Genomic DNA, 23,595 nt, shown 5'->3' with positions numbered 1-23,595 from the left:
CACTCTACTTCAGTTTTAATCAGATGTAGTTAGGTAGTTTTAATCAGTAAACAGTTATTGACTGCTCGCTGTTTAGCTTGATCTTTTTTTTTTTTTTTCAATTTTTTATTTTTCCAGTGTGTACATATTTAAGAGGCGTCATTGACAGTTTACATTTTCTCATTCTAAACATTGATTACACATCTGCTCAATTATACACCAAACAAACATGTACAGGGCAAATTTCTTGGAGGATGCCTTAAATTATAGTAATACATCAAAGAAAACATAAATGAGAGTTCTGAATAGTAATTTATTCTAATTGTGTTTCGATAAAATCTGGTCTTGTAGTCTTCATGTAAGCTGTCCATTTTGACCATAGTTTTGCAAATTTTGGCATCTGAATCCTGATAGCAAATGTAATTTTCTCCATTATGTAAATTTGGTTGACTATATTTATCCATTCTTCCATTACTGGGGGATCTGGTGTACGCCATCTCTTTGTTATGGCTTTCTTACTGGCAATCAAAAAAATATTCCAGAGGTATCTGTTTGATCCTATTACTTGAGGATTGATCTCTCCTAAGAATAAAATATTAAATCTAAAGTTAATTTCCAAGTTCAGTATTTCTTGTAGTGTACTGTGCAAATCAGACCAAAAAGCCCCTAATTTTGGGCAGCCCCAAAATATATGCCAGTGACCGGCCTCCTCACCCCCACACAATCTCCAGCAATCCTGGTTCTCTCCAGGTCTCTGTTTAGGTGTAATAAAAAAACGAGTTACACATTTCCACCCAAATTCCCTCCAATTATGTGCACTAGTGCATTTCCATTGTTGCTCACATATTCTTGGCCACCTTTCATTTGAAATAGATTGACAACTTTCTTTTTCCCATTTTTGTTTAATATATTCAGTAGAATTTCCTGTCAATTCCATTAGTCCTTCATACATTTTAGATATTATTCCTGTCAGAGGCTGAGATTGATATGCCTCAATAAATAGTTTTAATATGCTGTCATCAAATGAATTAATTTTAATTGTTTTATTAAAGTAGTGCCGAATCTGAAGGTAACGGTAAAAGTCTTGATTTTCAAGGGAATATTTTTCTTTTATAGTTTGAAAGTCTTGCAAATTATATTTTACCATGATATTGCAGAACGCTGTAATCCCTTTTAAAGACCAGATTTTAAATCTTGTATCTAGTTTATTTGGTATAAAATCAGTATCATAAGCACACCACCGGATTACTTTCAGAGATTCTTTTAAATTGTATTTTTTTGTCACTTTAACCCATGTAATTAAGGGAGTTTTAATATATGGGTTTTTTATATTTTCAATTTTGTTCTTGGCCAATTCCCGATCCCCCAGTAGTGCCTGGATTGGTGGGTCTTTTATAGTTGAGGCCTCTATGTCTTTCCATCTTGCTGTATAATTGGGGTCACACATATAGATTAGTGGCCTTGTCTGTGAGGCGAGGTAATATTTTTCCAAATTTGGTAATGCCATTCCTCCCACTTTTTTAGGGAGTTGTAAAGTACGGAGTCGAATTCGTGGTTTTCGACCTTGCCATATGTATCTGGAAATAATCTTGTCCCATTCTTTAAAAGTATTTGCAGGGATTCCAATTGGTAATGCTTGAAAAAGATAAAGAAAACGAGGAAGTATGTTCATTTTAATGGATTCCACCCTAGAAATAAGGCCAAGAAATGGAATCACATCCCACCTTCGGATATCTGATTTAATTCTGGCAAAGAGGGGTCCAAAATTTTTCTCTGACAATTGAGAAAGGTCTTTGGGTAAGTTAATTCCTAGATATTTTATTGAATCATTATCCCATTTGAGATTATAATGTTGTTTAACATATAATGGAGGAATATAGTTAAAAGACAATACTTGGGTCTTTTGAATGTTTAATTTATATCCTAAAAACTTAGTATAAGCATTTATAACTTTCATTAATTCAACAAAGGAGTTAGATGGATCACTCAAAAACAGCAAGACATCATCTGCATAAAGTGCTAGTTTATGTTCTTTACCCATCACAGTAATTCCTTTTATGGTGTGCATTTGTCTAATCCACTGGGCTAGAGGTTCTATATATAATGCAAAGAGAGATGTAGACAGGGGACAGCCTTGTCTCGTACCCCGTTCCAGAACAATAGTTTCAGACAGGCTACCATTTATCTTAATACGAGCAGTTGGTTTGTAATATATTGTTTGTATACTTTGAATAATTTCTTCGTCAAACCCCAGTCTACTCAAAACTTTATACAGAAATTTCCAATCTACAGAGTCAAAAGCTTTTTCGGCGTCTAAACTCACCAAAGCAGCCGTGGAGTTATGTTGCTTAATATGGTCCATAATATGCAGGGTGCGTCTTATGTTATCATGTGTCTGCCTGTTTTTTATGAATCCTGTTTGATCTTTATCTATAATCAGAGGTAAAATATTTTCAAGTCGTTTTGCTAATATACTTGTATATAATTTATAATCAACATTAAGGACCGAAATAGGGCGATATGATCCACAATCAAGCGCATCTTTTCCCTCTTTTGGAATTACAGAAATGATTGCCTCCTTCCATGAAGGAGGCATTTTCCTCTCTATCAATGCTGAATTAAATACTTCAAGCAGGTATGGCACTAATTCAGCACGAAAAACTTTATACCATTCATTTGGAAACCCGTCTGTACCGGGAGATTTGTTTGCCTTCAAACGCGTGATGGCTGCTTCTAACTCTTCCTTTGTTATTCGGGACTTTAAGTCATTATTCTGTTCATCAGTCAAGGTCGGTAAGTCATGTGATTTAAGAAATATCTCAATCTTTTCTTCGTCCTCAAAACACTGTTGCGAATATAGTTTTTCATAATGTTTTTTAAAAGCTGTTTGTATTTCCTCACATTTACAGAGCACAGTTTTAGTTTGTGGGTCTCTTATCTTATATATGGTGCTGTCTGCCTGTTGCTTTTTAATTTTTTTTGCTAACAATTTAGCTGACCTTGTACCTGCTTCATAATATTTTTGTTTTGTAAATAATATATTTTTTTCTATTTCCTGAGTATACATTATGTTTATTTCATTCCTTATTTTAAGAATTTCTGTCATGCAATTTGGATCTAGTGTTGCTTTATGTTTAATTTCCAATTCCTTTAGTTTAGCATTTAATTCGGCCAATTTTGATTGCCTTATCTTCTTCTTAAAGGAACAATAACTAATCATTTTACCCCTAAACACAGCTTTTAGTGTGTCCCACACAAACTCAGGTCCCACTTCCCCATTATCATTTTCTTCCAAAAACATTTTAATTTCTTGTTTCATTTGGTTTATAAATTGGGGATTATTTAGCACACTAGAATTTAATCTCCATGTTCTATTTCTTTGAGTATTTCTGAGCAATACAGACATCGAGATTGGTGCATGGTCAGAAAGGTCTATGGTTCCTATTTCACACCTTAACATTTTATGTCGTTCCTTTTTATAAGTAAAGAAATAGTCAATTCTTGAATACATTGAATGAGGAGATGAATAGTGAGTATAATCGCGTCCAGTTGGGTAAAAATCCCTCCACAAATCTATTATTCCTAATTCCTCCATTATAAGTCTGACTCTTTTTTGTAATAATGTTATTTTTTTAGGCGACGTATGTGATGCGTCCATTTTCGGATTAAGGTGAATGTTCCAGTCACCTCCACATATTAATACTCCTGTAGCCTCTGCCATTAAATCAAACATTTTCTGATAGAATTTTAGGTTGCTGCCCGGAGGAGCATACACGTTCAACAGTGTTATTTCCATCTCATCCACCCTTCCCGAAATTAAAATAAACCTGCCTTCCTTGTCTTTAGTCGAACTAATTAACTCAAAAGGTACCTGTTGTGATACCAATATAGCTACGCCCCTTCTACTCCCCGTTTTGTATGAAGAGAAAAATACTTTGGAGAAACCCATACGTTTTAACTTTTCGTGTTCCAGATCACTCAAATGAGTTTCTTGTAAAAATACCACCGATGCCTTTTCTTTCTTCATTTTAGACAGAATTTTGCTTCTCTTAATAGGATTTAACAGACCATTTACGTTAAATGTAATTATTTTAAGTTCTTCATAGGTCATTTTGTTTGTCCCATGACGTCACATACATTCCCTCTCCATAGAAAACGCTAACATTTAAACCATTAGGCATCCTCCTGATCAACATAAACAATTGAAAACTATTAACAATTATAAACACGAACAAACTGTTCATCAACAGAACGTTGGCTTCCAAGGTTGAGGTTCGTTTAGTTTGAACCTTCTGAGAGTCTGATGTAAGAAGACCCTCGTAAGGGGGAAAAAAAGTCCTCCGTTTTAGGGAGGGGGCCCTTAGTGAGAACTGTGTCGCGTTACTTGCTGCTTCTCTCACTTAAAACAAAATCAGGAGAGACAACGTAGCCTCGACATTTTAAAGAAAGATGGTATATGTAATACAGAAGGGCATAATACTTAAATTATATAACTGCATGTGTTTAGAAAGCAGCAGTTCACAAGATTCACTCACGATCAGGAGACCTCCGTCTGAAACTGTGCAGTTTTTTCTTGTACTGAGGGACTGAGTGCTCCTCTGGTTGCACAGTCAGTTTATCTTTTTTTCGGCGTCCGTGTTTCTCAGCCACCTGCCACACGAACAACTTTTCAATCTCTTCGAGGAGGGTTGGAGGTGTGTGCAGCACCTTCACTGTGAATCCGCGCTTGGCCATATCTCCCGTAGCTTCTGCTGCAGTTTGGTATAGCCTGACCCCGTCCTCGTAGAAAACCCGCAGCTTCGCCGGAAAGGGTGTTTGAAATCTGATGTTCTTGCTCTTCAGAATTTTTTTAGCCTCTGTGTATTCCATGCGTTTTTTGAGGACTGTGGGTGGGTAATCATGGTCAACGAAGAATCTCTTCTCGTCGAGAAAGATCTCCTTCTTTTGCCAAGCACGCCGGAGCACGTCTTCCTTCGTTCGGGCACTCTGGAACTTAGCCACAATAGAGCGGGGTTTCGAGTCACCTTGAGCGGGTTTTGGCGCAAGAGCTCTGTGCGCCCTCTCGATTCGGAGCTCTGTATCATCGGGGTAATCCAACTGGCTTTTCAAGAGAGCTTCCAAAAAGCTCACCATGCAGCCTCCCTCCGCGCCTTCTGGAATACCATAGACGCGGATGTTTTCCCGGCGTGAGCGTCCTTCTTGGTCGAGCAGCCCGGCTTCAAGCGCAGTTTGCTGTTGTATTACCCGCTTTAGAACCGATTCCAAAGAGGTAATTCTTTGATCAGATTCCTCAATTCTGCCTTCTGCTTCGTCTAATCTTTTATTTGTGTTTCCCAACTCTTGTTTTATGTCCGCCAATTGTTGTCTATTGTCGCGTCTGAACTCCTTGATTTCACTCAAAATGCTCTCAAGGCTAGCCCGGGGCTGGTCGGCGCCATATTCCTCGTGTTCTGAGGAGCTGCTTTCGTTAGTTTCCCTCATCTCTGCTTCCATATTTTCCACTGGAAATGCTGTACTTCTGCTTCTAGTGACAACCCCGTCTTTCATACTTCAGAAAAATCTGTTTTTTCGTGAATACTTCGAGTTTTCAGGGTCGTTTTTTTCCAAATTGTCGAGGAGCACGAAGGTTATGCGGCCGTTCTCGGTGTCATGGCGGACCGGAAGCCCGTTTAGCTTGATCTTAATGGAAGTTTGGACAGTTCAGAGTTTCCTGCTACCCACCGTCTAGCTCCTGCTACCAGACGTGGACAAGTTGCAACCTTCTATTAGCAACTATTCTAAATGCTGCTACTTTTATAACAATTAACATTAGTACAATGACTTATTTGGTGGTAGCAGAGACGGACAAACCTCAACTATTCTTCCACCAGCTTTGATGCCTTTGGCTTGCCCAATGGAGGTTGAAAGTTGAGTAAAGGATGACTTCAAGCTTTTGAACCAAGGGGAAGAAGACAACTTTATACATGGAGATAGTTTGAGAAGCACTTTTGCTTAGAGCTGACTCTATATGTATACGTTCTGTTTTATCACTATTTAACACAAGAAATTTTCTACTTTCAGATTTGCAGGTTGCTAACCCAGATCAGGATTGACCATCTTAGCCATCAGGATCAACATAAGATATATTTTAATTTGTGCTTGATGCTCTATGAGCATGATCAACCTGAGCAACAACCAGGATGACCAAGCTTGATCAGAAAAATAAAACAAGCTGATTGATAAACATGAAGAAAACAGAAAATATGCTGGTCAAAAGCTGCCTAACCAGCTACACTACCAACACAGGGTTTGTTTTTCGAATGGGAAGTATGTAGTAAATAAACAAAAATGTCCAAGGACTGCACCTTGTGGAACCCCTTGCGTGGCGACAGAGATGGAGGAAGTATAGCTGGAGTAATAAACTGCTTTCTGTGGTTGCCAATCCAATTCAGGGTCAAGTCATTGATGTCCAGCTACTAGCCCAGCTTTTGCCTTTAACCAATTTGTTTCCAATAAAGACAGAGGATAAATTCCATCGGCATAGTAAACAAACTACTGAGCAAACACACTGTAATACATTAAAGCACATGTACAAATGGCAGCTTACTGAACCTTAGTATCAAACCCACACCACTGTTATCACAATTGGCCATATTGATGCTCTACGGCAAAATGACAGTGGCTTGGATGACACTGGAACTATATGCAGGTGACTGACATTGGCATTGGCATTAGGTATTGTTCGGTGATTTCAGAACTACTGTAATTCAAACAGGTAACAGATAACATCTATCAACAATGGTGGCCATCTGGGAAGAAACACAAGCAGACTATAAGTGGATCAATATGCTGTTTCAACCAGCAACTTAACAAGAAAAAACACCTGCAAGACCCAAAGCTTCATTTATTTCAATTTTCAGATTTGGCAGATAAAGTTAAAAAGTGTGTGACTGGCTTTAACAAAACAGAAGCATAAAAGAAGTAAAACCTTGTGTTGCAGCTCTGATTACGTGCCTGAAATCCTGACAAATGTGAGGGGGTGACATTGAGGAATGGCGATGGAGGCCTTGTGTGTGTAGCCAAGTCTCTTTTAAGTGTTTCAGCAGTGCTGGTGTGTACTCAGCGCTTCAGTGGATCCTTCTGCAGACTTCCCGCGAGCATGGTTCGGGACAGCACTTACTGCACAAGGCTCTCTGCATTGGGAATTAAAGCACACAAGCAATAATGCAGTTCACGCAGCGTCGTCACTAAACAAGATATCCATTCTCCCTCCCTGAACGTGCGCTAATTAGAGCAGCGACAATGGAAATTAGCGGGTAATTTAGCCTAGAGATTCGCCAGGAAGCTTTTGTGCCGAGAATGAATTACACATGCAGAGGGCTGGTTTAGAGTAGTGTTATTTATATCTGTTCATTAGTTTGTTTGTGTGCACGAACGTGCTGCCTTGTTTTGTGGTGAAATATGTACAATCGTGAATATGTGATAAATGGACTTTCTCCGGGACATTGAGAGCTGAATGAGTTTATGGCCTAATTGTAGAAAACAGAGGTGCAATGAGCAAAGCTGAGCTTGTTAGCTTTGATGTGAATCAGTTTTGGCATTCCTCACCGGAGAATGAAAAGATACATTTAATCAAATTCTTGATAAACCTGAGTGCCATCCTCATGACAATAAAACAATTAAAAAAGATTAAAGCAACATATAGTATGTCCAATGGAAGCAGATACACAATGAACAAAGGAGGTCCAAGAACTGAGCCTTGTGGAACTCTTAAATAAAAAAAAACAGTTTGTTCTATGGCTGCATGATATATATAAGTCTTTGTGACGTGCGCATGTGCAATAATCACATTGCAGGATGTGTGATGTCACCTTAGACAATTAAATCAAACACGTCATGTTGCAATGTTTTGATTCTTGACCCAAGAAGTAGATACTCAGCGTTGTAATTTTCTGAGTGAGCAGCGCTGTATCTGCGTCTGTGTGAGTGACAGGCTGCTGCTGCCTGAGAAGCGCCAGAGGGAGGGGGAGCAGGTGTAAACACAAGGTCTCCACATGGCTGACAGCATGTGGAAAGCTGTGCACCTCAGTTTTGCGCAAATATTTCCAGTTACAACGGAAATCATGGTTTTAATCCCCAAAAAAGGCTCTTATTTACCTTTTAAAATAAAATTTAAATGCCTGATAAAAGGACTGATTTTTATTGTTTTGTTATTTCCTCAGGTTTTGAGTGATCTGCTGACTCTAAAGTGCTGACCCAGCTCTTTGTCGGTCCGGATCTCTGAGACGAGTGTAGCGTGTAGGTGGGAGCGGGGCTGGTGATGTCACAAGTCCTGCATTATTTAGTCAAAAAAGGTAAACAGCAACCTTTGATCTAACACTATTTTTTCTAAACCTTAAAAAAAGTTTCAATTTTAAATACAAATTAGAATAAAAAGCTCCTTATCTGGGCAGTTACATGTTTATTTATTTTACATTATTTATAAAACACTAATATTAGAACAAATACAGGGGAGTCCAGTATTATTTATAGTCATCATCAAACATCTGGCTTAGCAAATCAGAATTTAATTATATTAAATAGGGTGATTAAATATCACATCCACACAATGGTGAAGAAGGGCATCCTGAAGCAGTTTTTTTTTCCTTTTTACCTGTCCCATTATCTCAACTACTTTCTTCAACACAAGAAATTCTAGTTTAGTTTAGTTAGTTATTTATTTAACTATATATTTTTAAACTCCATAAGCTCTTTTAAGATCTAGAGTTTTTACAGTGAAACCCCCCTTTACTGACAAGATTAAAGGGTTTAAATAACATGCTAAATAGTTGCCAACACCCCCGGCACAGTACTGTAATGTACTTGTTGTACATGTGCATGATATCAGCTCTTACCCTCAATAACTCCCATTCGAATCACAAGGGCCTCTGTATCCTGACCTCTGAAAATAAACACAATCTGAAGGTTCTGTGGCCTAATCAAGCATCTCGTGTGGCATCATCAATAACTCAGCTATATAAACAAATGCAGAGTGAACACGTGTTTCCGCTGCTTGCATGCCTCCGCCTTTTTGGCCGGGCGGTAATTCATTGTCTCCCCCGCCGAGTGATCAATACCCAATTAAGAAGACGCTGGTGAACTAGTCAAGTCCCTGGAGGGGGTATCAGTGAGGCTGTGTGCTAGTGGGAAATATAAATGCAAATGGAGAATAAGGGATATTGCCCTAGCTGGACTTGTTTGGTTGGTTGGTTCCCTCTCTCTCTCTCTCTCTGGGCTTGAGTTACGTTTGACCTCTCTGCACTGCAGCGGCTGATGGGCTTCATGCCTGTGGTCAGCGAGAGCGAGCAGGCTCCACTGTGTAGCGTCGCTGATATTTAAGTGACCTCCTCTGTCAATACCCCTGAATGATCCACCAGCTGAAGACTCAGTACATTTATACACACACACGCATAAGCACACACACACTCAGATAGATTACATGTACACCATCACGCAATCTCTGTTTAAGCACACAGACACCCCACTAGTTCACCTCCCATAGCCCACAAAAGCCCAGTCTGATACCAGGACTTAGGAAGCAGAACTGCCATAACACTTTTAGGCCCAACAGCACAACTACACACACACACACACACATACACACACAAACAAATATACAGATATGAATGAAGTCACAGACACCCTGGCCACGCTCCTGCCTACTAGAGTTCAGCTTGCTTTTGATCTGCGGGTGCAGGTTATGTGGCCTCTCACTAATTTTAGCCATCCCTTTTAGCCACGCTTGGCTTTGAAGTGTCCGGCCTCCGGGATAGAGGATACAGCGCTTATCAGGAGTTCAGGAGTAAAGCACCTTCTCCGAAATCGCACACACACACACACACACATCAACTTCCGCATGTGTGCCCCACACACACACAGGCACAGCTATGCCATTCTGCAATGCCAGGAAAAGGAGTACATATATATGTAAGTATGTATGCCTGTGGAGAAACCTTAGACTGACACTATATAAGTCCAAATAGTGACTGACACATATTTTTCCAGACAGCATAAGGAATCACCCCAAGCAACTGGAAATTTGGCAAAAGCAGCTTGGGCCGATTTCCATATTATACTCAGCAACTGGGGTATTGGTACATGCAACATTGTGTCAGGATGTAAGCTCAACATTTGGGCCACAAGCTGAAGTGGTTTTAGCTGACTGGGATGCTTCACAATTAAACACTTTTTTTTCTTTTGTCTCCTTTAGCAGACACTGAAACAGGACAAGCCATGGTCTTGAGGCCTGGTTCACTCGGCAACCCATTTTCTCATAACTAGCAGAGTCTGGAGGAGATGTGTTGCTCATTATCAACACCACCATATTCTCCAAAGAATCCAGAATTTTTACTTTATGGGACAGCATTATTTACTAATACTCCCGAAGTTGCTTCCATATTTTACTACTTCACTAGTTTCGACTAGACTAGGGTGTCAAGAACGTTATTTCACAGTTTTAGGGTTTAGGAATTGGCCCATTTTTAAGGAGGAGGAACAGCGTGTTAGGGCCAAATGTATGTGTGCACTGAACTGTATTTCTCCACCACCGCTGTGAAAAATCCAGACAGAAAGCACCAGTCAGACTACATATGCACTATTTTTACTCCTTAGTCCACAGTTTGATCCAGTGTTATGAAAGGTGCAGATGTGTCATTAGATATCACAGCTAGTCTAAGAAGAGCCAAGTCTTCATCTGAAGCCTAATTGAGAGATGACGGACTGTCTGAAGACAGTGTTTTACTATTAATAGTGTGAACATTAAGTTTAGATGCATCACTGCCATAGAGGCATGCATTTGGTGGTGTGTCGGTTATAAATCATTTATTTCTTACACTGCATACAAACCATCTACTATTTATCATGTAAACCAATAAATGTGTCAGGTGCATTTATTTTTGCATTGACAAATAACGAGAATTTTTCTGGGTTAAAAGGTTAAAAGCTAACGCTAGCTAACTGAAGGTGTTTTCTGGCAAGAGACTATGGAGTGGATCAAAGCTAATGCTAGTCAACCAATGTCATGACCACTGAGGTTCTCCAATACAAAGAAGATTCTATAGAGGCAAAAATCTAAGGCTAGTTGACTTAAGTAAGAGCTGATATGGTTGTCTGGCCACTGGGAACTTCCTTAGAGGCCAAAAGCTAAGGCTAGCCAAGCAAGACAAAAACTGAAGGTTAGAAGACAGAAACTGGCACTTAGAGGCTGCTAAAGTAGCTAAAAGTTAACACTAGCCAAACAAAGCAAAGACTGTGTGTATATTTGGCACTTTAGAGGCTCTGAAGCAGCAAAAATCTAACACTAAGTGGACTGAAACGTGGACAAATGTGGTTATCTGGCACTTGGGAGTCTCTGGAATAGCTTAAAGCTAATGCTAGCAAACCATAGCAAGGATTGCTGAGGTCCTCTGGTGCTCAAAAGTCTCTGGAGTGGATAAAAGCAAAGGTTAGCTGACAAAAGCAAGGACTGATTCAGTTGTCTGGCATTTGGAGGCCTCTGGAGGAGCTAAAAGCTAAGGGTAGTTGACCGAAGCAAGGACTGATGTGGTTATCTGGCACCTGGAAGCCTCTGGAACACTAAGCTGACTAAAGCATGTACAAATGTGGTTATCCTGAGAACAGGGGCCTTTGGAGCCTCTAAAGTGGCTAACGGTTAATGCTAATGAATGTACTGACTGGCTACAATAACTTTAGCTAGTTACCTAAAAACTGTGCCAAATGCTATGCTAGGCTATGTGCTAATTTGAGATGTCTCTGTGCTTTAAACCAGAGCATATAATTTATTTTTAATTTGTTTTCTGTAAAAAGAAATACTAGAAGTATTGTAAATAGGATTGTAAAACTGCAACTAGGCATTTTTTATCCCAATTACACATTACAAAATGCATTTACTGTTTATACTTCACCTTAAACTACTCAATGAATGCATTCTTTCAGCTCAAAGAGGACGGTCTTACCTGCAGCTTCTCTGGATAGATTGAATGTGTCCACTGTCTGCTCCTCAGTCACGGACGAGAGAACATGGACACCTGAAGCAAACACACAGAAACACATTATCACACACAAGCACATGCCCATACACACAATCTCATTTTCAGCACCCCGTTCAATGAATAATATGCCACAGATCCATTTGTAAGAAGAGGGAGAACCCATAAAACATAATATAAGGAGAAATAAAAAAAATAAGGGAGATGTGTTCCCCAGGCTGGAGCAGAGCATAAAATTTTAAAGAGCATCAGCACCACAGCTTGAGGAAATCTAAGAGCCATGTGCATTTCTACTTAAAACAGACGACTAGATGCCTCCACCAAATGCCAGCATCCATCTGACCTTCACTGCAACACAGACACTGTAGAGTCTAAAACTAAACAAGACGTGCTAGAAAAGCGGATAACATAGTCAACAACAAAGCAATAAATACAGTAAAAAAAAAAAAAGAACAAAAATATTTTGTAACACCTTTAAACATATGGACATTTGATGCACATGCCATTGTTTGGGGCTGCTTTGTTACAACAGGAAAAAGCTCTCCATCATAGAATCCATTCTGTGCTCAAAGATAATTTAAGCGAAGGTGGACCATGTAACATGACAATGACCCAAAATCAAATGGTTCAAAAGAAAGAAATGCAGAAGTCAAAAACCCAAACACCTGATTGAGCTGCTGTGGGTGACCTGAAATGGTCTGTTATGAAAGAGACCCAGCAAACATCACAGCTGAAAGAATTCTGCATGGAGGAGTGGTTAACACTTTTTTCAGTCAAAATCAGAGATTGAATCAGAGACAGATCATTACAGAAAATGTTCCAAAATCTGGGGAACTCTGCAATGACCTGCAGGATTTGTGTGTAGGGTTGTTTTTAGTATGACTCATTGCACTGTCTACTTTGGGTGGTAATGCCCTCTACAATGCATTTCTGGTGCACATATTACACTGTTTTTTTTTTAGTTTGACATCACGAGATCACTACATCACATCTCACACCTTATACAGGTAGGCATTTCAAAGCCATCCACTTAAGGAAACACTTCATAATCAAGGTAATAGAGGATACGGCTACCCCTTGACTTCTGGCATGTCATTGTCTTTGATGTTATTTCAGCTAAAGTGGGAAATAGAAGCTACAGTATTAGAGGACAGAGCATCCTAACAGTTTTCTTACAAGAAAATTGCATCTGTAATAATTACGTTTAACTAATTGATTAGTTGATTACAATACATTACCGCCAACTCTTTAAATATGTGACAAAAGACAATGATCTTCATAGGGTGTCCAAATATTTAGACACAACTGTATATTAATGTGAAGGTATGCACTTACACCAGCGCTCTCACAGATACCCATCTAACCATGACTGATACAGCGCCATGTGATGAGATATAGTGAGGAAGAAGGGGGAGCTGTGCTTGCTGTGCTGAGTGAATGATAGTTCTCCTTTCACAGGCTGAGAAGAAGGGTGCAGTAGGTGCCTACAGGCTGATTTAGAGGCCCACACACACTCAAATATGCACACATACACGCATATATGCCCAATCCCATGGCTTTCCGTCTATGACTTACAGCAGCATTTCCATTCTGTGATGAGGAACGACCTCACCGCTTCCCCTCCATCATTTAACACAGTTCTGTCTGTCTATAAGAGCAGAGGAGTGCAGGGGGAGTGCAGAGCATCGTAACATTGGTGTGTTATAAACCCCTCCATCACAAGCACTATGTGTAACACTCTCCTGATTTACTGCACGGCTCAGGGAGGAGTGAAGGTCATATCACTGCACACTTACCCAACATTCTCCCACAAACACCAGCACTCTAATTAAGGATGCACCAGTGAGGGATTCTGGGCTGATATCCATTTTTTTCCTCACATACACCTCTGCAGATACCAATAACAATACATAATGGTCAAGCCAAAGCAAGGCTTATGTATTTGTTTAGCACCATTCATAGACAAATGACAAATCAACAAGGAGAATAAAAAAAAGATAAGGTAAAAAAAAATGCAGTATATTTAAAAAAGGAAGAAAATGAAACATACAGATGGATGAAAAGTTACAGGATACGAAGTGTTTTAAACTGAGCTGAAAGCCACTTAAACAGGAATATTATTAGCCTGTATTTTATTTAACAGCATAATAGTAGCTAAATGCTGCCTATCCATGTTTAGTCTTTTTCTTCACACAGTATGTACGTATATTATTATTGTGTTATAGTTTACAGAATATAGCCATTTAAAAAGATGACTAGATACCATTTTTCCCCAACCATCTATGAGTACTTGCGTTTGTTTTTGTGCTTGCCAATAAGTAGTGCAATGAAACAGTCAATCTAATAACTTTGAGTTTTATGACAGAAACATTATTTAAACCATTTTTTTTTTACTTTTCCAAACTGTATTTTTAAGAAAGATGAAATTATGCTTAGTTAAAAAAAAAAAAAAAGATGAAAGTCAATTACCCCAGCATGATTATGTGACATTGGGACCACATCAGTCAAATGAATAAAACTTTCATGGAAAAAACATGCTGTGGAAGTTGTAACTGAATATAAATGTATCATTTAAACTTAAGAGATTGAGAGTTATCGTTTTTTTAGCACAGAAATGTGCACAAGTTACACGGCATTGGAGCCTCATTTGTGATTATTGGCACAAATAAATAAGCATAGCCTTGAGCAAACATCTGAGACCAGTATCGCCATTCATGCATTATTAGTATTATACATATATTGTAATATAATGTAACTATGTGGCATTGTATAGTGCAGAAACTAAAATAAGTGTTGATTAATGTGCAGTATACATCAGTAAGCTGGGGCAGTTCCGCTAGGAGAAATGGGTTACAATTCTTCACGTTAGGTGATCATTTTGGGGGCTGAATATCTTTTCTTAAAACAATACATAAAATATCTATTAAACTGTACCTCAGTGTCCCTTTTATGCATTATTACATTATAATTATATATAACCTAACCTTGATGACTTTATGATTATGTATAATATGATATTATACAAATCCAATCATTCAAACAAAATCAAGAGGTTGTCTGAGGTGCATTTGAGCCACTTAATAGACGTGTAAATGTGTTTGTACCTCTAAGACACGCTCAACAGGCGAAACCCCTCCCAGTATAAACAAAACACCAATCATAAATGCATGTCATCTAGGTCACCTGCCAGTCACTCCTGTATTTGCTGCTAGTTTCTACACAGAACGAATTCACAAATTCTTCCCCACACACCAATCAGATTTCAGTCTGACTAAGCCGAGATACATTTGACTACCAAGTGTAAACACATGTTGCTAAAATCTCATCAGGATACAATTCAGATTCCACTCACATGACCTGACAAATGTGAAAGGGGCCTAATTGCACTTAGAGATTTTAGCCCTGTGCATTAGAGACTTTACCTAGCTCCAGATGTCCCTGATCCAGCTAATCAATCAATTCACAAGCTTGACCTGAGTTGAAGGAAGTGTGACAGAGCAGGACACTACAAAAATGTCTAGGACAGGGAGTCCTCCTGGACCAGGGTTGGGAACCACGGCCTGAGAGAACACCGGGCTGCTCTGGCCTTCATACACATCATTAGCTATTGCCCCTGGTATAACGTGTGGCCTTGCTTTGCTCTAACCTTTCTGAAAGTGCTGTTTCTCCACTTTTCCCTGATGTATCATGTAGGAGTGGTGTGGAAGTCTGACAGCATGTGACGGAAAATTGAAGGGTAAAGGCTTTCAGAACTCAGGAAGCTGGAGAAGTTAGAGGAAGGCAGAAAAAAAGTCAAAGTCATCTTCAAAATGTCTCAGAGTGAGAGACAGTGATCCGCCCACTAACGGGAACGTCTAAAATATTCTTTTTAAGGGACAGCAGATGCTTTTCTTGAGGACAGAGAAAAAAAAAAAAAAAAGTGTGAGCATGTGTATCTGCAGTTATCTGATTATTTCAGCTGTAATGTAAACAGAATCTAGTTTTTTAGTTAGAAATAAAGGTCTAAAAAAAACAAAATATCATATAATTGTTTTTATAGTTCACAGAAAATCATATATGTATAAAACATGAGTTAAAAAATATATATACTTTTTATGTGAACAGAGTTATGTCAACACTACTATCTATTGGGCAAGGTTTAAGAGCATTTTCACACCAGCACTATTTGGTCTGGTTAAAACGGACTCTGGTCCTTTTGTAACTATAGTGCGGTTTGGTTGAGCAGGTGTGAAAACAGTAATAGCACTCGAGTGCGAATCAAAACAATCGTACCGAGAGCAGCTAGTGGAGGTGGTCTCGGTCCGGTCCTAAATGAACTCTGAAGCAGTTAGCTTGTGGTGAGAATGTGCTCTTAATTATACTCCTTTTTTAAGCTGCAGATAAGGCACAGTTTAATCTCATATATTAGCCAGATGATGCTAATTATCGAAGCTATGAAGAAACGCTGTCTCTGCTGCTCCATGCTGTTTATATGCACTGTCGGTGCTTCGTTCACTGCTTGAAATCGTGCGACTCCATTTACTACGTGTACATCTGCATTGTTCGTCCTATTGAAAACACTGTGTGGCAAATTTTCAGTGCATTTGGTGCATATTTTGGTGCATTAAAGTTTATGCCTGTGTGAAACCAATCCAAACCAAACCAAACAGAGGGAAAAAATGCTCCAAGTTAACAAACTCATCAACTGATCCAGACCATAGAAACGAAACACAGGTGTGAAAACACCCTAAAACGCAACACTAAGTAAACTCTGATATTCTTCAGTAATGAGTTTATGAAATACACGTAAGCACAGTAAGTACAAATTTTCCCTTAGATATTGTAACTACCTTAATGAGAGTTAATGAAACGACCACAGCTTTGTTCCAGTTCCTCCCAGTAACATTAGTCAGTCAGACGGTGGAGATGGGTCCAAGCAATCAGGACAGGATGCAGACACAATAAACAGTGGCATGGTTCAGGATACGATTACTAAAAAGCCAGTGTTATTCTACCCGTCTGTGGACCTCTGGAGGTGAACCACCTCTCTGTGCTCAGATGATAACTGGCCGCCTTGAGAGATGTATTACACGCTCAATTACCCTGAATGGGGGTTAAGGTAAAGGGAGGGGGCAGAGACGCCTCTAACTGAAAACAGCCCACATTCTCACGAGTGTCAGCCTAGCTTGATTAAACGTGCAAGGGCAAATATGAAACAAAGGGGTGAAGTGACCCGTGTGAGGTCCATAACCTCTGAAAGGAGAGACATAAACAACAGTAGAAAGTCTCATATATAAGCCTCATGGTGACAGTGGAGTCTAGATAAATAATTGTGTTCTAGATACTGAAGAGGATTCGGTATGCATTCGGGTTCCTAAACATTGAAAAAAGGTGCTCTACAGCTATCTAGAGCAAAACTCATTTTCTCAATACAGATATCCAGCATAATCCCCCAAAGCAAACATTTGTGCAAATCAATGCAGATGTTTATTCCACAGTCTGAGTTTAGTAACATCCAATCAATCAAATGAGGTACCACAGAAACCACTTGGCAACACCTGAAAAACTATATGGTATACCATATTTTGGGATAACTGCCAAGCCACTGCAACTACATAAAATATAATTGAAATATATAACCTTGCAACAGTATCTAGAAACCCATCTAGCAACTCCAATGCAACTACCTATCAACACTAGAGTGAATACCTAGCAACACATTATTAAACACATAGTAACCACTTAGCAGCACCATATTTAATATATTTACAAAAGGTAGTTGACTTTTAATAAAACATCAGGCTTATATGTCAACAAAGAAAATCCTAGTAGGGGTGGGCAATATGGCTCTAAAATAATTTCACAATATTTCAGGGTATTTTTGCGATAACGATATACTTGGTGATATAGGAAAACTAAAATAATTAATTCATTTCAGGAATATAGTCAAATAGTATAACAGTATAATCATAATGTGGCAAAATAAATAATATAGCATAAAATAATATAATGCAGCAAATAATATTGGGGAATATTTAGTGCATGCATATAAACTACAAACTAAAACAATTATACAATAAATACACCTAAAGCTTCACAGTAAATAATAGACTACTTTTAAGACAGAACAGCCCTATTATCACGATATGGGTTTTTAATATCATGATATTTCTGTGTCACGATATATTGTATATATAATATATATTATATAATATTGCCCACCCCTAAATCCTAGTCAAGTTCAGATCTACTTACCACACATTCCCAATTCCAGATGCTAGACAAACCTATAATAAAGAATATCTGTGACCAACTGGATTAAGTAGATACACGTAAAACATCAGTGCACATCTGGATAAGCACCATGGGATGATGCACATGTGTGGATGATATAGAGAGTGCTGCCCTGCAAGAAAAGAGCTGCTCCTCAAGAGTGGAGCATGGGGTGGAACATTGATTAACATACCTAAACAAAGATTTATAATAAATGTTGTCACCTATTTAATCAAATGAATGCAGGCAGGTCTATGGCCTACATCAGTGTAGGGTCATGTGCTGTTTTGCAAAACTTTCTAATGCACACTGTACCTCTACTTTTCATTTCATTTTCTGTCATAATGTGAATCTGGCAGTTGTTTTTTTTTTATTGTGTCTAATTGCTCCTTTAATGATGAACGGACCTAGAGAAATGATTCAAAATTATTTGAAACCAAATCTTTGTACATTGACTTCCACTTAAAGGAGAAATCTGGTGTACAACGGACAAAACAATGAGTAAAAACTTTTGTCAAATGGCTCACCGCTGTTCTCCTCCAGCATTCAGAAATAGAGTTATTTTAGCCATTGCGTCAAACAGGCTTATAATACTAGTGATAGGGGCATAGTGTTAAGTCAAAGCACTAAGCAATAAGAACTTAAAAAGGTAGATTATTTAAAAAGACAAGATACGTCGACCGATGAGCACGAATGAATAGGTAGGACAGGGGAAGCCATATTAATTCTGTGGAACTGCATGAATTCCAGCTGCTGCTGACAATATCTGCAGAATGTCTGCATGAGAATGAAGAGCAAAGCCAAACAAATGGCAACTTATAAACTGCCTCTCAGTGCCTCGTTTTAAATGTCAGGGCAACCAGAATTCAACCAATGAAGTGTGAAGCTACTTTGAGCTTGTTAATGGTGTAAAAATAGTGATTACTTTGCATGCTGTATTTCAGAATGCTGGGGGAGAACAAAGGTAGGCTATTTGAAAAAAGTTTGGCCGAATAAATGCAAAGAAGAAACTATACCAGAAATTATACCAAACAATGATTTTAAGCTGTGTTTTTCTGAAAATGTGTTTTCAGCATCAGCAGATGTTTCATTTTGTTCGGTTCCCCCCAATATAAAGTTAACCTAGTCCCTTTTTTTTCCTATATAGTTGCCATTTTGGACATTCAAGCTTTAGGCATGACAGCAAAAATATATTATTATATATTGCAAGATATACTGCAAGCACAGTATGTAGAAATATAACTGAGTATAATATTTCACTCATATCCTGCAGTGCACATTCATCTAAACCAGGACAGACTCTCTCGTGAAGCCTCGTTCACACACTAATACACAAAGACACTCATACACGTGGGTGCGAATAACCCAGAACCGAGCTCAGGGTCAACAGCTGTCCTGATCAGTCTGTCCACTCAGCTCAGCCCTCTCCTGCACACACACGCAAATCACACACACACACGCATATCACAAACACTCATCCATCTGTGGATAGCCTGTCTCTTGCTCACTGCAGGTCTCTGTGTCGTCTCTACAGGGTCTCAGGGGCTGGTTCCCCAGCGCAGGCCTGCATAATACTGCTCCACAGGGAACATCATCACTGCAACCAAATCCCAGACAGCTGCACCCACTTCATCCTGCTGCGGTCGGGACGCTCGGACTCCTTTCACTCTCTCGGTCTTTCCTTGCAGGGAGTCTGAGTAGGAGGCAGTGACAGCATCAGTAAGGAATGATGTGTGAAAAATGTGTTAAAAAAAAAAAAGACTTTGACTCAGAGGGCAAAAAGGGCAGGAGATAAAACATTCAGAGGATGACTGCCCACCTGTTCAACCAGAGAGGGTATGCGTTACAGCTACTAAACTAAAAGAGCTGTGAGTCATGGAGTTTAGATGCATTTTAATGGCAAAAAAAATGACAGAACAAAAGAAAACACTTCATTTATAACAAACAATTAGGGTTGTGCCATATCGTATCATACGCAAAAATATCACGAACACTTTTAAATATTGTGAACAATATTATACTCTGAAATATCGTGCCATATCATCCACCCCTAATTATCACATCAGGCTACTACTTCTTTGCTGTTTTTAGCAAAATAAAAATTCACACTGTTCTCATTTCCCATTATATATATATACACATCTTTTTTTAATCTGTCCAGTATCTTTTATTTTACTTTAATTCTGGATATATGAAGATATTTGGAGTGCATTATTAGTATCATGACTTTCTGGATCATTGACCTGTGTTAAAAGTCTGATAAAATTTGTGTATTTTTAAATATATTTTAATATCGTATGCAATTGTAAAATAATATTTTCATTTTCTTGCAGTAGTGTATTCTTGAAATAATGTTTACAATTTATTTAAAAGTGTTTTGTCATATCGTTATTGTGAAAATACCATGAAATATCGTGATATTATTTTAGGGCCATATCGTCCACCCGTACAAACAATTGTTTTTTTAATTATAGTTTTGTAATGTAATTTTCATTGAAAACAAGACAAATACATTTATGTTATTTAATTTACGCAATAAAAAAGTGCAGTTTCAGTTTATATCACACTGGCAGTGATAATGTGGGTTTGAAATTATCATAACATTTTTATAATTGTAATTGTAAATGCTAATGCAGCACATAAAAATTTATCAGATTAAAAGTAATACTAACTTCTAAAATATGCAGTGAAGAAAAATTGGAAAGAGAAAAAAAACAATACTTACTTACTAACAATAGAGAACAGATACAGAATTTTAGTAGTAAAGTTCAGTATTAAAGTAGTTCTACTTTGTTACTATACATCTCTGGTTACATCAGACACGCTGAGATAAACTGAAACGGAGTGACAGTCAAAGCATGGACTCCATCACTGAAAGGTCGCAGGTTCTATCACCAGTGTTGCCACATCCATCAGTCACTGGGAGTCCCAGGCAGCATAACTGATCACTTTCTCAAAAGATGAATAGCATGCTCTCCTCTTAGTATTACAGGTCATAACAGAAGCTAGCCGTTAGCATTCACCTCGAAATGGTCACCAAAACCAGAATCACACCAACCAGAAAGTCATAAAAGTACAGAACTAGAGATGTTGGAGAAATATATGGCATCAAAAACTAATCTCGGAACCAACCAAAACAAAGCCATCAAGACAAGCATATATGAACACACTATATGGACAGAATATTGGGACACCAGCTCATTCATTGTTTCTTACGAATTTACTAAGATGAAGTTTAAAAAAAAAAAAAAGGATCACAAGCCCACCTAATCTACTGCTCTAAAGTTCAGACCTGGCAGATTTTATACACTACCTCTCTAACCCACAGCTGACATTAGGCATGCTGCCAAAAGGTTAATCTTTGGGCTAATTTGTTTCGGATAGGTGTATTCTATTTGCAATAATTCTCTGCAGGGACTAGACAAGCTTAGTGTGTGCATTTGCAGAAGTGTCAGCAATGAGTGCATTTTAATTCATTAAAAAATAATTAAGTAATTTAGTCTATGTGATAATGTATAGGATACCAAACCAAACTGATCATACTTCCCTAAAAAGATGGCAGTTGCAGATGGTTTTGCCACCTTTAGTTCTTTTAGTTCTTTACCATAAAGAACCATGTTTGTAATAGAGAACAGTAAGTGTAAAGAACTGATAAAAATCTTTAAATCAAGAAAACAAGGGGAAAGTTCCTCTGCATATATCTACTACAAACATATCATTACGGAACAAAAGTGACTATTCTATGTTATCACTCCAGAAACAATTTTAAGCAACTTTGCTTATGAGAATAAAGCCAATTAATCACAGCAAGCCTTCTCAACGACAAGGACATGTTTGTCAGATAAAGCAGTTCAGAGATAAAAACGAAGCCCCATTGTTCTGGTACTTTTGAATTAGCACTTCTGCTATGAAAGTTCAAAGAAATCCCCCACAAGCTCTGCTCCCATAGTATCAGAATTTATCAGAAGCATTCCACAGATTTCAAAGCACATTATTCTCTCTGCACATGATCTCCTGTGTGGAGTAGGGGAGTCCGGTGGAGGCTGGCAGCGGTGCACTGACTACTGGTGTGCTTGGACGCAGGCCAGGCATTGTACGGCGCTGAATGATGCAAGACAGGCTCCGAGACGGCTCTGCCACCCCTTACATCAGGAAATCTTAGACTAATGGGAACTGCTCGCTACCTCATTTCACTCTCTGAAACGTGTCCAGCATTTATGGCCGGCGATTGATTAATCGGCAGTAGTTGCTTGGCAAAGATAATCAGGGAACTCTGAGAATGATTGAGATTGTTAGCTGGAGGTTTTCAGAAGAACTATTAGTATGCAAGTCTATGTTCAGTGTATCAGCAGCTAGGTTTGCAAATAGGTTTTATTTGCATAGTCTGACACATTAAATGAAAAAAGTAAACTGTAAATATTGATTAAGAAGTTTGCGTAAATATTTGCACACTCAGTAAAAGAGAGTATTGTTGCGGTCACATGAAAAAAAAAAATGCTCCATTCATCCATCTTCTTATCTATTCTACCTGGTCTGAGTCAATGAGGGTACAAATGTAACTTGTATTTCATTTGTATTTTTTGGAGGCGAAAGGACATTGGAGCATCTGGAGGAAACTAGGAGAAGACATCATGCTCATCACAGACAGTGACCAGTATGGGAACCAAACCCACAAGGCACCAGGAACTATGCACTACATGTAGCACCACCATGGGGCCCCTCAATGGAAGTAAGTATATTTTCGGAGCACCATCCATTCCATTACCACAGCACAATGCTGGGAGATTTATACCCCTCTAGCCCACACTTGGAATAATGGCAAGTTCTTATAGAAATATAAACTGGACAAATATGGGACTAAAAACAAAGTACTATGTCTGTTCAAGTTTCTATTTATGTGTCCAGAAAGCAGCAGGTTTTAATGAACTTAAGAACTTCAAACATACCCTTTTCATGAAGTGAAGACCAGAGTTTTGCTTCTTGATTTATATCTAAAATATGAATACCAAAACTATGAATAAGTTTACTGCATACATGGAAAATTACATACTGCTACCTGGCTACTCTTCAAAATACAGCTGTTAAAGGTGTTTTTGTGTGATGTCAATTAATTTTGTTTGCTTCCATAAAAAAAAAAAAAAAAAAAAAAAAAGCATACTTCTGTTGAATCACTTCAGGAAACCTTGTGTAGCACCTTTATTTTTTGGAGTGTACAAGGCTACTGTATCTACTCACTGAGTCACTGAAATTTGCAACCTGAAATATTTAGGCGAAAAATGGTACAAAAAGCATTGTTGTTCTGCAGAGTAAGCAATTGATTGTATTCATACTACAGTGTTTCCTCTAATGTTAGGATTTT

General features: G+C 38.5%; 1 protein-coding gene across 2 annotated transcripts in view; it reads right to left on the bottom strand.

Moving 5' to 3' along the window:
- tspan9a (tetraspanin 9a) overlaps window positions 1-23,595 on the bottom strand; it is a 320,549-nt gene that overhangs the window by 216,439 nt on the left and 80,515 nt on the right. For both annotated transcript variants that reach the window (XM_022679616.2, XM_022679617.2), the window contains exon 3: window positions 11,952-12,023. The gene's annotated coding sequence lies outside the window, so the exon portion shown is untranslated. The remainder of the gene's footprint in view (window positions 1-11,951; window positions 12,024-23,595) is intronic.

The sequence above is a fragment of the Astyanax mexicanus genome, chromosome 9, assembly GCF_023375975.1.
Source record: "Astyanax mexicanus isolate ESR-SI-001 chromosome 9, AstMex3_surface, whole genome shotgun sequence".
In the NCBI taxonomy this organism is placed as follows: Eukaryota; Metazoa; Chordata; class Actinopteri; order Characiformes; family Acestrorhamphidae; genus Astyanax; species Astyanax mexicanus.
Note: the sequence above shows the minus strand (reverse complement) of the source record. Positions and strands in the feature narration are given on the sequence as shown.